Source organism: Macrobrachium nipponense, chromosome 8 (assembly GCF_015104395.2).
Source record: "Macrobrachium nipponense isolate FS-2020 chromosome 8, ASM1510439v2, whole genome shotgun sequence".
Taxonomy (NCBI): domain Eukaryota; kingdom Metazoa; phylum Arthropoda; class Malacostraca; order Decapoda; family Palaemonidae; genus Macrobrachium; species Macrobrachium nipponense.
Window position 1 is genome coordinate 21,104,262 of NC_087203.1, and position 13,932 is coordinate 21,118,193.

Consider the following 13,932-nt stretch of genomic DNA (forward strand, 5'->3'; position numbering starts at 1 on the left):
GTAAAGGATAGTCTTATATATTTCCCTAAACGCTAACAAGAAAAATTATCATTAAGTATAATGATTTTAGCTATCACATTTTCTGCCCCTAATTAGAATTCCTAATTTTATTTCTATTTATTTCTTATTTTGGTTATTATATTCTCATTTATTTCTTCTTAGTGATTTTATCATTATCCTTTCTTTTGGTTTCGTATAGTCTTATTTAAATATGCTACCTCTGGAAAGAGGCGACTAAAAGTACCACTGAATACAGTTTTTCCTTTTTGACGTATAAAACGGGTGTTTGGCACCGCAAGAAACTGCGAAGGCAAAATGAAAAAGAAGTAATTCACCTCAGTCAAAATCACTTCAGTGAAGAAGCCTCACCGCTAAAGTCTAGTCATCCTACGTCTCGGTTCTCACGTCATTTGCAATGAGATCAAGTCAACAAAAACCTGTGACCAAGGAATTGCTTGGTAAGCACTTGCTTCTGCGATCTCTCTCCTTTCATTCTTCTTCCGCCTTTCCTCTTTTCCTCCGCTTCTTCTGCTTTCTTTTCTCCCGTGGGAGTCCCGCCTGATTTCAGATTCCAGGGGCGAAAGCACAGCAGTCGTCCAGATGAGGTCGGTTCGACAAATTCTCGTGGATCTTTCGCTAAAACGAAATAAACGAACACTTTATCACATTCCCTCACTTTTTCTCTCTTTTGTTCTTGGGTCTGCAATAAAAATCACGCACTTCATAATGATTACTGCGGGATATTACCTGCAAACTTTTATTTCTTCTTCTTCTTTTTGTTTAGATACTTTTAAGGATTCAGGAAATGGAAAGATCTCACAGTGAAAAACGAGCATGAAGGAGTTATTCGGTCTTGTAAAGAAAACGGGAGATGCCTATATATTCTCACTGATGACCGTCTCGATTTGGAGAAACAGTTGTGTATGCCCATGAAATCTGGATGGGCCTTCTGTGACGAGAGAGAGAGAGAGAGAGAGAGAGAGAGAGAGAGAGAGACGCAGCTCGCTTTTTGTAATAAAAATGAACTGTTTGTGTGAGAGCAAAAGTACTCAGTTTGGATATCGCCGCGTTCTTCCGTTAAAGAATCATTAATTTCAAAATGCATTGTAAGATTGAACGGACTTGATTTTCACAAATCACAGAAATTGATCTTACTTTTTTTTATCCAAATAGATAAAATGTATTGTTAAATATCAAGGTAGAATTTCTTTTACGAAGGTTATTTTAGTCCTTAGAAATAGAATGACGTTTTGAAGGCTTAACAGTTTTTCAGTAGGGCGGAGGCTAGGGCTGGGCCATCGCGCAGTAGTACAGACCTAAACTGAGACTTAAAGACCGAAGGATACATTCACGTATCAACGCACGCACGCCCACGCATGAGCGGAAATTGGTAGTTGGCAACAGCTTACGTCAGTAAACCGTAAATGTAACGTAAAACATACGTAAAATCTAGACGTACGGTGACGGGTCATCCGGGCTCTAAGCTCCGCCCACTAGGGTGCCGTAGCCCGCTCCAGTTTTGAAATGTTCAAAACAAGTCGTGGGTGGTCACGCCAAATGTCACCTGACGTAGCTCCAGGCATTGCACGTGGGACCCACGGTGACTACTGCAGGGTAGGCGCTAGGGTCACCTGCATTGTTCGCCGTCGTTGTTTTCTTTCCGCCGCGAAGCACGTGGGCCTCCTAATTGCGCTGTAGCCTGAGGTGAAACCAATTGGCGCATTTACAACCCTGTACGACATGGCAACCCCGTAGCGTGGTATAAAAGGTCAGGTCGGCGCTCAATACAACAACAACAACCCTCAGGTCAGCTGTTGTTTCCGTCTCCCGAGACCAGCAGTTTCCTCCAAGTACTCTCCACAACGCCCTTCAAGATGCTGAACCTCCTAAAACGACCAAGGAAGGGACCATCAACGTCCCATCTTGCAGGACCTTCTTTCGGCCCGGAGAAGACTCCTACAGCCACTCCTGCAAACACTCAGGTCGAGGAAATGTCATCTTCCACCTACAGGAGTCGGAGTTGGATGAGATCACGGTCTAGTTGACGTACATAGAACATTACACTATCGGCGTGAGTTCCAGGTAGACGTCCGACCTTGCTTTCTTTGCGCGTACAGTTGGACACAGGTTTCCCTGGTACACCTTCTTGAGGGACTTCGAAAAATTATATGGTAACAGTGTTTACTGAGGGGGAGGACTCTTCCTCTCTTAGCAAGAGTTCCACCAATAAGCTCTAGAATTCTTTCAGTGGGAGGAGTCATTAGGTAAGGTAAGAAACACACACACACACACACACACACACACACACGGAGTAAAAGAAAAAAAGAAATCTGAGCAGGTTATATCACTGTAACTAAGATTACTGTCTCACTTTTAATATAAGTTTGTTTATTAAGATTCCATTTAACTTTCGTCTAAGACGTTATCTTTCCACCGTGTCTGTTATTATATATCGGTCATATTCATTACGCAATACTTAAAATTTATAAAAATTTTAGTTATATTGGTATTGGAGAGAATCAGGAACATCATAACAGGATATTTTAACCTTATCGCCTAAGCCAAGTTTATACTATCGGTTGCAGTGCGTTTCCTACCAATAATATAATAGGAAGCTATAAAGAGAAGCGCAGCAGCACTTCATTGAACATACTCAAAAACTCAGTGAACGTGTTGAAAGAGTGTGACACCTTAGCTCCTCTCTCTCTCTCTCTCTCTCTCTCTCTCTCTCTCTCTCTCTCTCTCTCTCTCTCTCTCTCATATTAGCTAATTTAAAGTGACATGTCATCTAGAAATACCACTGTGCTAAGTATGCAGTTTTGATATGTCATTAACACCCTCTAATCTTGACTAAACTAATATATGCATATATATTTTTTCGGGGGGTCGGGGGGAGTGGTGTCGGGGATTGAGTTCTTGTTGTTAAGCCGTCTTACAGGTTTTGGAATTCTAAAATGTAATTCAAACTGACAAGCTTCTTGCTTTTGCTGTACCGATGTCCTCAGCCTGGCTTTGCTACAACTGAAATGGGTTGGGGCCTAGGGGTAAGGTGGGCCTGTTGCGACCCCGATGAGTGGACGAAGTACTAGATATGCTCGTGGATATAGTGTATGGCTAACGAAAAGCGCCACTTGAAATATTTTCTTGTTTATCTTTAATGCCTGCGTGTTTTTAGTATTTATCCTAATATTATTATAGTACTGTAGATTTTCTGAATACAACAACATTTACAAGAAGAAGCGCAATGTTGGATTTAAACTCACTCTCTCTTGTAAATACATATAGAATGAAAAAGAGAGAGAGAGAGAGACTAGACGTTACTGAGGAATCAAAATGAAACTACTAGGGTCAGAGAACATTCCACAACTTGTAATGGACAGTGAAGAAGGACTCCCAAACTTGGTGCAAACTTTTAACCATTCCCATATGGTAAACTTAATTCGTTTGTCAATGATAAACAATTGTTGATATTCAGAGGTTTCATGTATTCATGGTTAGGTTTTTATTCCCTCTTGAATATACTGTAGAGGTTATTCCCTAAACGCCGTTCATTACAATAATTATTACATGATATGGATAAACATATCTACTTGGCTTATATTTTCTAATATATTAATTGTGATACATGTTTTAATGTCATACGGACAGAAATTCCTTTCGCTCTTATCATCATTCGTGTGAGGATAAGAGACAGACGTCTCTACTGTTAAACAGCCCCTTCAGTCATTTACCTGTCCATTGTGGAAAGAGCTATTTGGAGAAATGTAGTTTGATGATATTGTCCTAGGGTTCTCTTTTTAGATAATTTTTAAAGAAAAAAATCCAGGATAGCGAAATTCCCTTTAGATTTTGAACTCCATTGAAATATCAAATTCACCTTTCTAATAAATAAATTATAATAATCATGACCTGGAGCTACACGATATTCATAGGTCTGTTTACGATTTTTGTTTACATCATACGACATGGAAGTTCAGCGGAAGCCATGGGGTAATCCAAATATACATACTCAATTTTTACATTTATTTTGTTTTTTTTATTTTTTTTAATATTAGTGAGAAGTCCAGCCACCTTCCTTTTAGATCACCTCTTGCGATCTGTTAGGCATAGAAGATTCATGGTTTCTGACGATCTGTGGTTGGTTGTGGAAGACCTTCCATTGTGTTCCCAGTGGTCCTCTCCCTCTCAGGCTTCCAACATTTTACCAAATTAGCCTAAATATTTTCATGAGGTTCATGTCTGTATCCTTACTTGGCCAGTCAAGCAATTGCAGATCCTCTCGACCTTGAAACAGATTCCTGGACTATTCTGGCCGTATGGATGGGGCAACGGTCGTGAATGAAAATGACAGGAGCAGGTGGGGAGGAATAATTCCGCTGTTGAAGTGAAAGAAGTTAGAAATCCTGAAGAATTTCAATGTATTTTTCACCAGTGAACCTCCACTCAATCCTGGTGATATCATCCATACAATGTAAGAAGATCCAGCCCCACACGCTTACTCTGAAATGCCCATTCCTGGTCACCTCGTAAATGTTTCTTCTGTAGTATCTGAAGGGAAAAAATCTAATTTTTAACAATTTACGGTTTGCTTTTCGTAATAGGGAAAATAATGCTATATCGTTTGGGAAAATAAAACGCTAAGTAAGAACCCTTGCAATAAGTTAAGAATGTTTATTCATCTGCAAGGATTAATACTTACAATAGTATCAAGTTTGATCTGCAACGGTCCGTTATGATATGATATTCTTTAATTCAGTAAACAGTCTGTACTCTATAGCTATTATAAGTTTGCCTACGTCATTATTCATAACATTAATAATGCATTTGCTTAATGCCTGAAAGCTGGCCATAGTAGAACTAATGGGGGGTTTTCAATGAAGATTTTTTATTTTCACACTTCTCGTGGCAATATAATTTAATTAGCGGAAAATACATGGTTATTGACAAAATTATTATCTTTTGATTATAATATTACCCTTGCTTATAATTATTATAATCTGACTGTTATTAATGATTATAGAAACTCACCTTATATTACTCGGTCTTCACTTATGTTTCCTTCCGTGACTTCTGCTAGTAAAAGACCTTTCGTCACTGCATACGACTCGAGACCAAAATTCCATATCCTCCCCCACAAACTGTTGAACAAAGGCAAGACTATCAGCACGATGCCGTTCGGCGAGAAATTCCTTCTTGGCAGGAATTCTATGAGGTATTCCTGCCTCATGCAGACGTCTTCGCACCGTCATAGCCGAAACATTTAATGCCAGACGTTCACAAATAGCAATATTATTGGTAAAAGGGTCTTCTGCTGCTCGTCGAATGTCGTCGTTATCCTAACGGGTGGTCATTCGTGGTGGAGGTCTTCGAACTGAAATGCGTAATTAACATGCAGATACCTAGATAATCAAGATTAATTATAGCCTGTTTACTTATGGGAACGCTATTTGGTATTCTGGGAAGTAAAGAGAAAGAATCACTATTAGAGTTCAACAGGACCAAGGCAACTATAATTTAGGTTTCATGATTTTACGGGTTTGTAAGGTTTATTGTTTAAAAAATGAATAAATAATGAAATAAATAAATGCTATCCAAAGTCGGTCAATTTCCCAGTCTAAGCATGCCTCCTTTTCCATTTATTTACTGTTGTAGGGGAGACATCAAGACGCTGTGCAACAGCACGTATTGGAAGCCCACTTTCTCGTAGAGCGACGATCTGCGCCAGGAGAACCATATGTTGCTGTTCATTTGGAGACTATAACGAATACTACTAGCAGAGGACAGATAACCTATCAAAATTTATACAACACCTCAGTCTAGCCATGATTGGGTGACAAACTTGTTAGCGTGTAATAGGGGTGCTGTAGCAGTGATATCGTTATCACTGAACAAAGTGATATATTAAATCACACGATTACTGGGACTGAGTGATTGATTGGCTGTTACTGGCATTGCAACATCTTAGGTCATTACTGTCATTGATAACGTTTAAAATTCTGTATGTCTTCATAATGATAAATTGTTAATTGTCTGTTTGAAACACTAAAGGTGGTGGTGTTCCTCTCTTAACGTGAATTCCATTAATCTGCTTTCGGCTGTTTTTAGTGTATAAGAGGTTGGAGGAGGCAAACTTGTAATAATTATTAATCATCATAGATGAATAAACATAATCTTTAATGCAGTGGTTGTTACTTAGCATCACATTTCCCCAAACGATATATCATTATTTTCCCAGTTACGGAAAGCAACGCGTAAATTGTAAAAAATTCAGATTGTTTTCCTTCAGATGCCACCGAGGAAACATTTACGAAGTTGCCAGGAGTGGCTTGTAACCGTAAATGTGTGGGCCTGGATTTCCTTACATGGTATATGTGATATCACCAAGACTGAAGGGTTTCCCCAGTGGAAAATACGTTAAAATTCTTCAGGATTTATTACTCCCTTCACTTCACCAGCGGAATTATCCCTTTCCACCTGGTCCTGTCATTTTCATATCATGACGGCTGCCCATCCATACGGCCAGAATAGTCCAGGAATGGTTTCTAGATCGAGAGGATTTGAATTGGTTGACTGGCCAAATAAGGGTGCAGACATGAATCCCATAGATCCCGAGAAAGATAAAGTCGATTTATCAAATATTGAACAATTCACAGGTGCCCCGAGAGAAGCCGAAATGCAGTGGAAAAATCACTGAATTTCTAATCAGTTTTCTCCCATGTATACATTAAAAAAAAAATCATTTTTGTTCCCGTTATTTATGCTCATCCATTTCGTATGAAGTAGCTACTGTCGCATATCTTATGTAATATAAGCATTAAGCAGGTTAGGAGATTAATTACGTTTGCTTTATGTCTATTACAATAATTAGAATCATAATTACCTGACTTGTTATCGAATTACAGTTACAACTTCAATTACAAAGATGGGAACAATATCAAATACAATACAATTTTAATATTTCAAAATTGTAATCACAGCTACAAATACATATATAAAACGTATTACTCAATTACATTTCGCACACCTATTTCCTTAAAAAAATGCAGATAGTTGCAAAGACTTTTTACTTGAGTTTGGTATCCTTTTACAGTCAATTTCTGCAACAATTGTAATTTGTAACTTATGATAACTTTAGTACAAATACAAAACAAACATATCTAAAATATTTTAGACCTGTAGAAATTATCGTTAGCATCCTATGATTTGCCTAAGTAAATTTTTAGTATGTTTATTGTGGTGAAAATTATTATGCTGATTATAAGAAAATGATACTGAAATACAAAACTCAAATACTGGAAAAAATTTCACAAAACTTTTTGCACAAAAAAAGGAAATAAATGGAATAAAATGTTTTTTAGAATTGGTAGCTGGCTTGTCAAGATTCTCCCTTAATAATATAATAAATGAATTGGAAGCGACTCAAAACATCTCTCCATTGCATTTGGTCAAGATGAGTTCTCGAAAAGTAAGAGGACGGCTCTAGGATAACAATCTCAAATAAAGTTTTCAGTTACAATTACAATAAACAATTACCATTAATTATAAATAAAAAAGAAAACAAATGGAATTACAGTTAACTTCAAAATGGGTAATTAAAAACATATCAGATAAATGACAATTACACCAAGCCTGAATAAAAGGTAAGGTTTATTTGTAATTGGTAAAGCTCTCTTACTGTGGGTTTCACAGACAGTGCAGTCACGTTTTTGGTCAATAACACTGTAATGAAGACTGGTATCAGTACGAGATTTTGCTGTAATTTTTCGGTATAATCAAAGGCCTTTAACTCTAGTTGGATGGTTCCGGTAAAAATGCTCAATTTTTATTTGTACAACACAAGAGTATCTATAACCAGTTACCTATTCAAACCAATCTGTAGGCAATTGGCGGCTCTCTCTTGCTAAAAAAAAAAAAAAAAAAAGTTAAAAAGTTGCGTGACAAACGGATTTCTGCTACCATGCCGACAGCTATTTTCCTAGACGGCCATCTCTTCTTCACCTTCGTAATGCAAGCATATGGCTGATGCCCTGAGTCCATGAAGCTTGCGAAGGAGGTAACTAAACACAAGTATAACAGTAGATTTACCATCAATCACAGTGTCTATCGTTCTACTACTCCACCATACATGCAGATATCTCTTACTCCAATACTTATAATCATTTACTCATAACCCAAGTTCAATAGTCACTAAAGAAAAAAAATTTGATCTTAAGACAAATATAATAGCTACTACTGCTGCTGCTGCTGCTGATGCTATATAATAGTTAAAAAAATGCCATATTACTGGTTATTATTATTAATCAATTAATTATATTTGTTCCCTTGTTTTCAACGTAGACCAAAAGTAATATATCCATTGCCTAAGGTAAGGTAGTACGGTACGGAATTTGCACATTTTTTCCGTACCTGAACTGTACCGTACCGTACTTCTGTAAAATTGTCGTTGCGTAATTCCGTACCGTACACATAGGCTATAAATATCAACCGTACCGTACCGTACCGTAATGCCAGCCTTGCTGGCAGGTAACAACAGCGTGAATCGTTTATATATATATACAACATTTTAAATTATTATTATTAGATTAGATAGATAGATAGATACAAAAAAAATCGTGCAAAATATACTTAAACTAAGTAACATTCAGAGAGAGAGAGAGAAGGAGGAGGGAGGAGAGGTGAGGGAAGTCTCTCAAGACGGTGTACCAGGTAAACCTGTGTCCAACTGTACTGTCACGCACAATAGTTCGTTCCGCTGATCCAGAGTGAACACGAATCCGCGACTATGAAACCCAGGAGCAGTTGAGCAAGTAACTAACGGAGCATCCAATAGATGTTGCGCCGTCAGGACAAGGAAGGAGGAGTGGGCAGCAGATAGTTTTCTTAAGCATAGAGTAAAGTATCCTTAATCTATTACGTTAATTAAGAGAGTGGTCGTAAACATTTTGTTGTTGACGATACTGGGTTTGAGTGTAAAATGTGCATTTAAGGAAATATGCGAAATAAATATGAGACTAAAAGTGCTTAGGAACTCAGTATTTATGAAATGGCATTTCCTATAGATTTATTAAATCTTATATACTGACATGACTGTCCACGAGATCGATACAAAACTTTCACCAAGTGTTAACGGTGGTGTTCTGTAAGCAGCAAGCCACCTCTATATATATATATATATTATATAGGTATATATATATATATAGATATATATATATATATATATATATATTATATATATATATATATATATATAATATATATATATATATATAGAACATCTATATCAGCAAATTAGCTAAATTTTCAGTTCACTTACTTTATTGAGGTAGCAACCATACACACAGATACATGTCTATATACTTATACAATTCATGATTGGGCCAACCTCCATAGAGAAAGCGGGCGATGTGGGCAATAACACAAAAAAATTTGGGCTATATATAATTTTCTTTATTTACTAAATTTTAGTAATTAAAACAACATGAAATATTAGAATACTTTCACCAATATAACAGGTTCATATTTGGTGGCAAAGAGAAAGACAGAACCACAGAATATAACAAGACAAAGATGAGTAGAGAGAAAAAGAGAGAGATAACTTATTAAGTTCTTTTCTAGATTATGGTGTGAAGAAGCCTCGTGTTCTTATTTTCTTCCTAGCACCAGGTCAGTTGCAAAATACGAGTCATTATCCATTTTACTATATTTCTTTAGTAAGGATATTTTCATCCTTGTTTTCAAGATGCATTGTAATAGAAAATAACTTAACTCAATTCCTGTGTTTCAAGAAGCAAAGTAGTTTTCTAGTGCCGATGTAGTTATAGCCAATTCTAACATGTAAAAGAGTTAATATGTTTTTGTAGGAATGTAACTTTTCTCTCCTGTAAAGTCAACTGCCATAGTCCTTGCCGTTCCCTGACCATTTCCTGTCTTAGGGAGGGTTAGGAGCCACTAGCTTCTACCTTTGCATTGGAGAGTTAAGTTGCCTACTATGAGATTCAGGGCCTCTGTAACACGGTTTTTTCGCAATAACTTTTTATCTATGCATTTCATAAATATAACGCTTATTCAGAATACATATTATATCAACACATAAATTTTGAGTGTATTCTGCACTACGTAGGTTGAATAAATTTGGTACTTATAATGTAAAACTGACCTTTTTTGAAGACGGGCCAACTTACTCAGAGAAAAGGTTTCGAACGCACTCGTTACGTAACTTATGACATCATTTCTTCCCTGTTTCTCGATGGATGATTGGCTATACGTAACGAAGGCTAAACCTCTGGCAACAATGGCATACAAATTTAAATACAAACAAAGCAGTACACCTTTATGAACTCTGGAACCTCCCCACTGATAATTGTCATAATGAACAAACCAACAAAATATGTTAATAAATACAAAAACACTTCGATTATTAGTCTAACTCCCAAAATAAGTTTCCAAAGAAATTACAGTCTACTTTATAGGTCACAATCAGATTGACAAGATGTAGGGAATAGTTGGTAATTACCAAAAACATAGTAGACAAGCTTGATTTGATAACTGCTATATCCAATGTCATGCAATTTTTATTTATTGGCTATCTACCTATTTACTGAAAAAAAATAGCCGGTACCGTATATTGGCTTTAAACCTTCACCAATAATTATCGACAGAATGGTGACTTCATGAGGCTCAACCCACTTTCGCCTCGTTATAATTCAGGATAACACTGAAGGCTACCATGGGCATTGTTGGATTAGAAAATTTAACTTCTGGCTATAAAAACTAATTTCTCGAGAAGTTGTAAGAAGTGCTAAATGATCCTCAAGGATCCCAGCAGTTGGTCTAAACGTTTAATTCATGTATATTACAGCTATACTGTTGCGGCACTACTGCTACAGTAGTATTACTACGCTAGCACTGATACCTCACCCACATCTATGTATCGTTCCGCCATTCATAAAGTCTTTGGGTTTCAGAGCCGATGGCATTTCTGTCTGGTGGATGGGCGGGGCAACATTTAGTCAAAAGTTGTTTGTTTACCTTGCTTACGTAATGAATGTTTTTCGACTCTTGGCTCGTAATCATTGGCCATGGCGTCGGCTAGTTCATTTTTACTCTATAAAAATCAAAACTATCGGGTTTAGGTTATTGATAATGCTGACAAAATTTGTGTGTGGTTGTAAAATATACATATGTCAACTTTCAGCTACATCCGATGCTTTGATAAGGAGCAAAGTCCAAAAAACCGTGTTACAGAGACCCTGAATCTCATAGTAGTATATGGCCATTCGTAGGCTGCAGCTTTTAGCTCCACTAATTCTATCAGGGCTTATTTCTTCTACCTTTTGGACCCCCTTTTAATAATCTAGCCTTAGTTTCTTAACTGCTGTGCTCTTATTCTGTCTCAACTTTATTACCACAATCTGTTTTTCCTTCTTTTCTTGGAATGAAGCGAGTTTTGTAATTCCCTTTATTTCAAAATAACAAAATAAAAGTAGTGATATTTACAAAGCCTTCTAAGTTTCAAAATTTAAGGCTTATTTCAGTTTGACTAAATGTTAAACTAAAAAACCATCACATTTTTCCGACAATCTGGCAGATAAATTTGAACCAATATCACTTTTTTTTTTCATTTAATTTTGAGATACTATAAATATTACTTTTCACTTTAAACTTATGAAATAAGTATGACTCTTCCAAAACATTAGCATTAACTGTAATTAAGTAAAAGGAACATAACTAAAAACACGTGAGCTAGTGTCAATATTTTATCATATTATTTGTATGATAATATACAATGAGTAGGATGTCCAACCTCCATCTGCGTCTGTGACCTCACACAGACGATCAGGTATGGAATCTACAGTTTATGTTATGTAACAGAAGTGTGGGTTATGTATTTGATTTCCTGGAACGTGTTTTAACGCAGATATTTTTTTTTCTTTATCAAGCACGCTTCTACAATACATTTTCTTAACCTTACATGTCATGTCGTTTTCATTGTTGTATTTATTATTTGACGACATTATTGACTCTGTAATTGTTTTTAAATAGTATTTAATTGCTGTCATTATCGTCCGTATTAAACAGTATTATTTACATTTGTGTTATAAGGATACGTTTCACACCAAATGCGTTGCCTATAGAAATGGGGCTGTTAGGATTTTCTGCTTTATTTCTATATTGATTTCAATTTACGAATGAAGTTATGCTCAAATAAAAATTGTACTCCTTTATACCTGATTTTCACTTTTATATAGGACAAAATTGAGTATAATTAAATTTCGTTTTACCTTTTTCTTTGTATGCATATGATATAAAATTTAAAATCTTAAACCTTACCTATAGTTTTGAAAATCATTATGGTTGAGTAGTTGATTATTATATATAATATATAATATTTCTCTTGATGTCTCGGCTAATTCATTTAGAATGATATCTTTTAGTTATTTGGTTAAATCCAATAACAATAAAACGTAGCTTAGAAAAATGGTCATTTTTTGCTCAGTTCCAATTGCCCGCCTGTAGTTAGTATTGTTTTACTTGTAGACAAAAAGGTAAATAAAGGAAAATCCCTAAATATATTTTAATAGATAAGACGATAAGAGACCAAACAAAAAAGATGCGTACTGCAAAAAGATCCGTAAAAAAAAGAGAGAGAGAGAGAGAGAGGGGGAGAGAGAGAAAGAGAGAGAGAGAGAGAGAGAACTGCAGAAATTTATAACACCTAGAAACAAGGCATGATTGGAAATCTTTCAGAATGTTTCTTGCTATATTTTGATAAATCGAAATATCTCTTGTGAAATATTGAAAATCAAGGAAAAAGAGAGGGATATAGAGGAGAGTATATGAATTTGGTACGGAAAGGAAGAAAGAACTCGTGTGATCCTGTCAAGAAAGGGCCCACTTATTCGAAGGTGAGACGTTGTTTCTGAAGGAGAACGATCAAGTGAAGAAGGAGAAGGAGGTGCAGATATAGACCGAAGAAGCGGCGCGGATGGCGAGGCTCGTCCAGGAACGAAAAGACGCGAACGAAAAGCGCTAATCCGACAGGAAAGACGCCGAGGTCAGGTTCCAGCTCCTGCAGAAGGAAGTGGAAGATCTCACGAAGGAAACGTGTGTACTACATTGTGAAGTTCAGGTTGCGAAACTGAAGAGAGACGAGCTGAGGTGCCTTGTAGAGGAAGGGAATCATCGCTTCAAGTCGCTGGATAGGAACACCGGTGTCCAGGGCGAACGGAACGACCAGTTGGAAGATGAGGTTCGACAGCTGCGAGGAGCGAAGGAGAAATCGGTTTGCCAGCTCAAGAACCACCAGGGAAATTACAGATGCCTGGAAAATGAAGGAGCAGCTGTCCATGTTCAAGGAATGGCGCGACCAAGTCTAAGCTGGCCTTGCGAAGAGGGCTCAGATGTCAAAAATTTGAGGAGAATGTTTGTTGTATGGAAATTTTTTTTTTTTTTTTTTTAATCAATAAAGTTTATTTACAAACTGCGATTTTCATTTACATATTATTTTTTTGCAGAAAATTTTGTTATTTACATAATAATTCGAGTTTAACTCGAATTTAAAGGACTTCTTTCATAAATCCATGTGTTAGAATTGATTTTAGTTTGCAATGGATTTTAGGAGTGAACTGCAATACTTTATTTTATATGGAAGGTTTGATGTTTATATGTAATAAGTTTGCTTTGTTAATCGTTGAAGGATATGAAAGTTAGAGGGAAATAAGTTTTGTAAGAGTTTTATTGATTCCTGAAAGGGAAAGGTAAATGTAAGGATTGGTGGAGTGCCAGGATTCGAAGCAGAAGATACAGAGAAGATTGGTGGAGTGCCAGGAAAAGCAGCGGATTCAGAGAAGATTGGTGGAGTGTCAGGAGAAGCAAACGATTGAGAGAAGATTGGTGGAGTGCCAGGAGAAGCAGAGGATTGAGAGAAGATTG

At 36.7% G+C, this 13,932-nt stretch overlaps 1 long non-coding RNA gene across 1 annotated transcript in view; it reads left to right on the forward strand.

Moving 5' to 3' along the window:
* The window catches only part of LOC135222623 (uncharacterized), a 243,414-nt gene extending 229,934 nt beyond the window's left edge, over window positions 1-13,480 (forward strand). The window contains exon 2 of the long non-coding RNA XR_010316300.1: window positions 12,956-13,480. This is a non-coding gene — a long non-coding RNA (uncharacterized LOC135222623). The remainder of the gene's footprint in view (window positions 1-12,955) is intronic.
* Window positions 13,481-13,932: the final 452 nt, after the last annotated feature.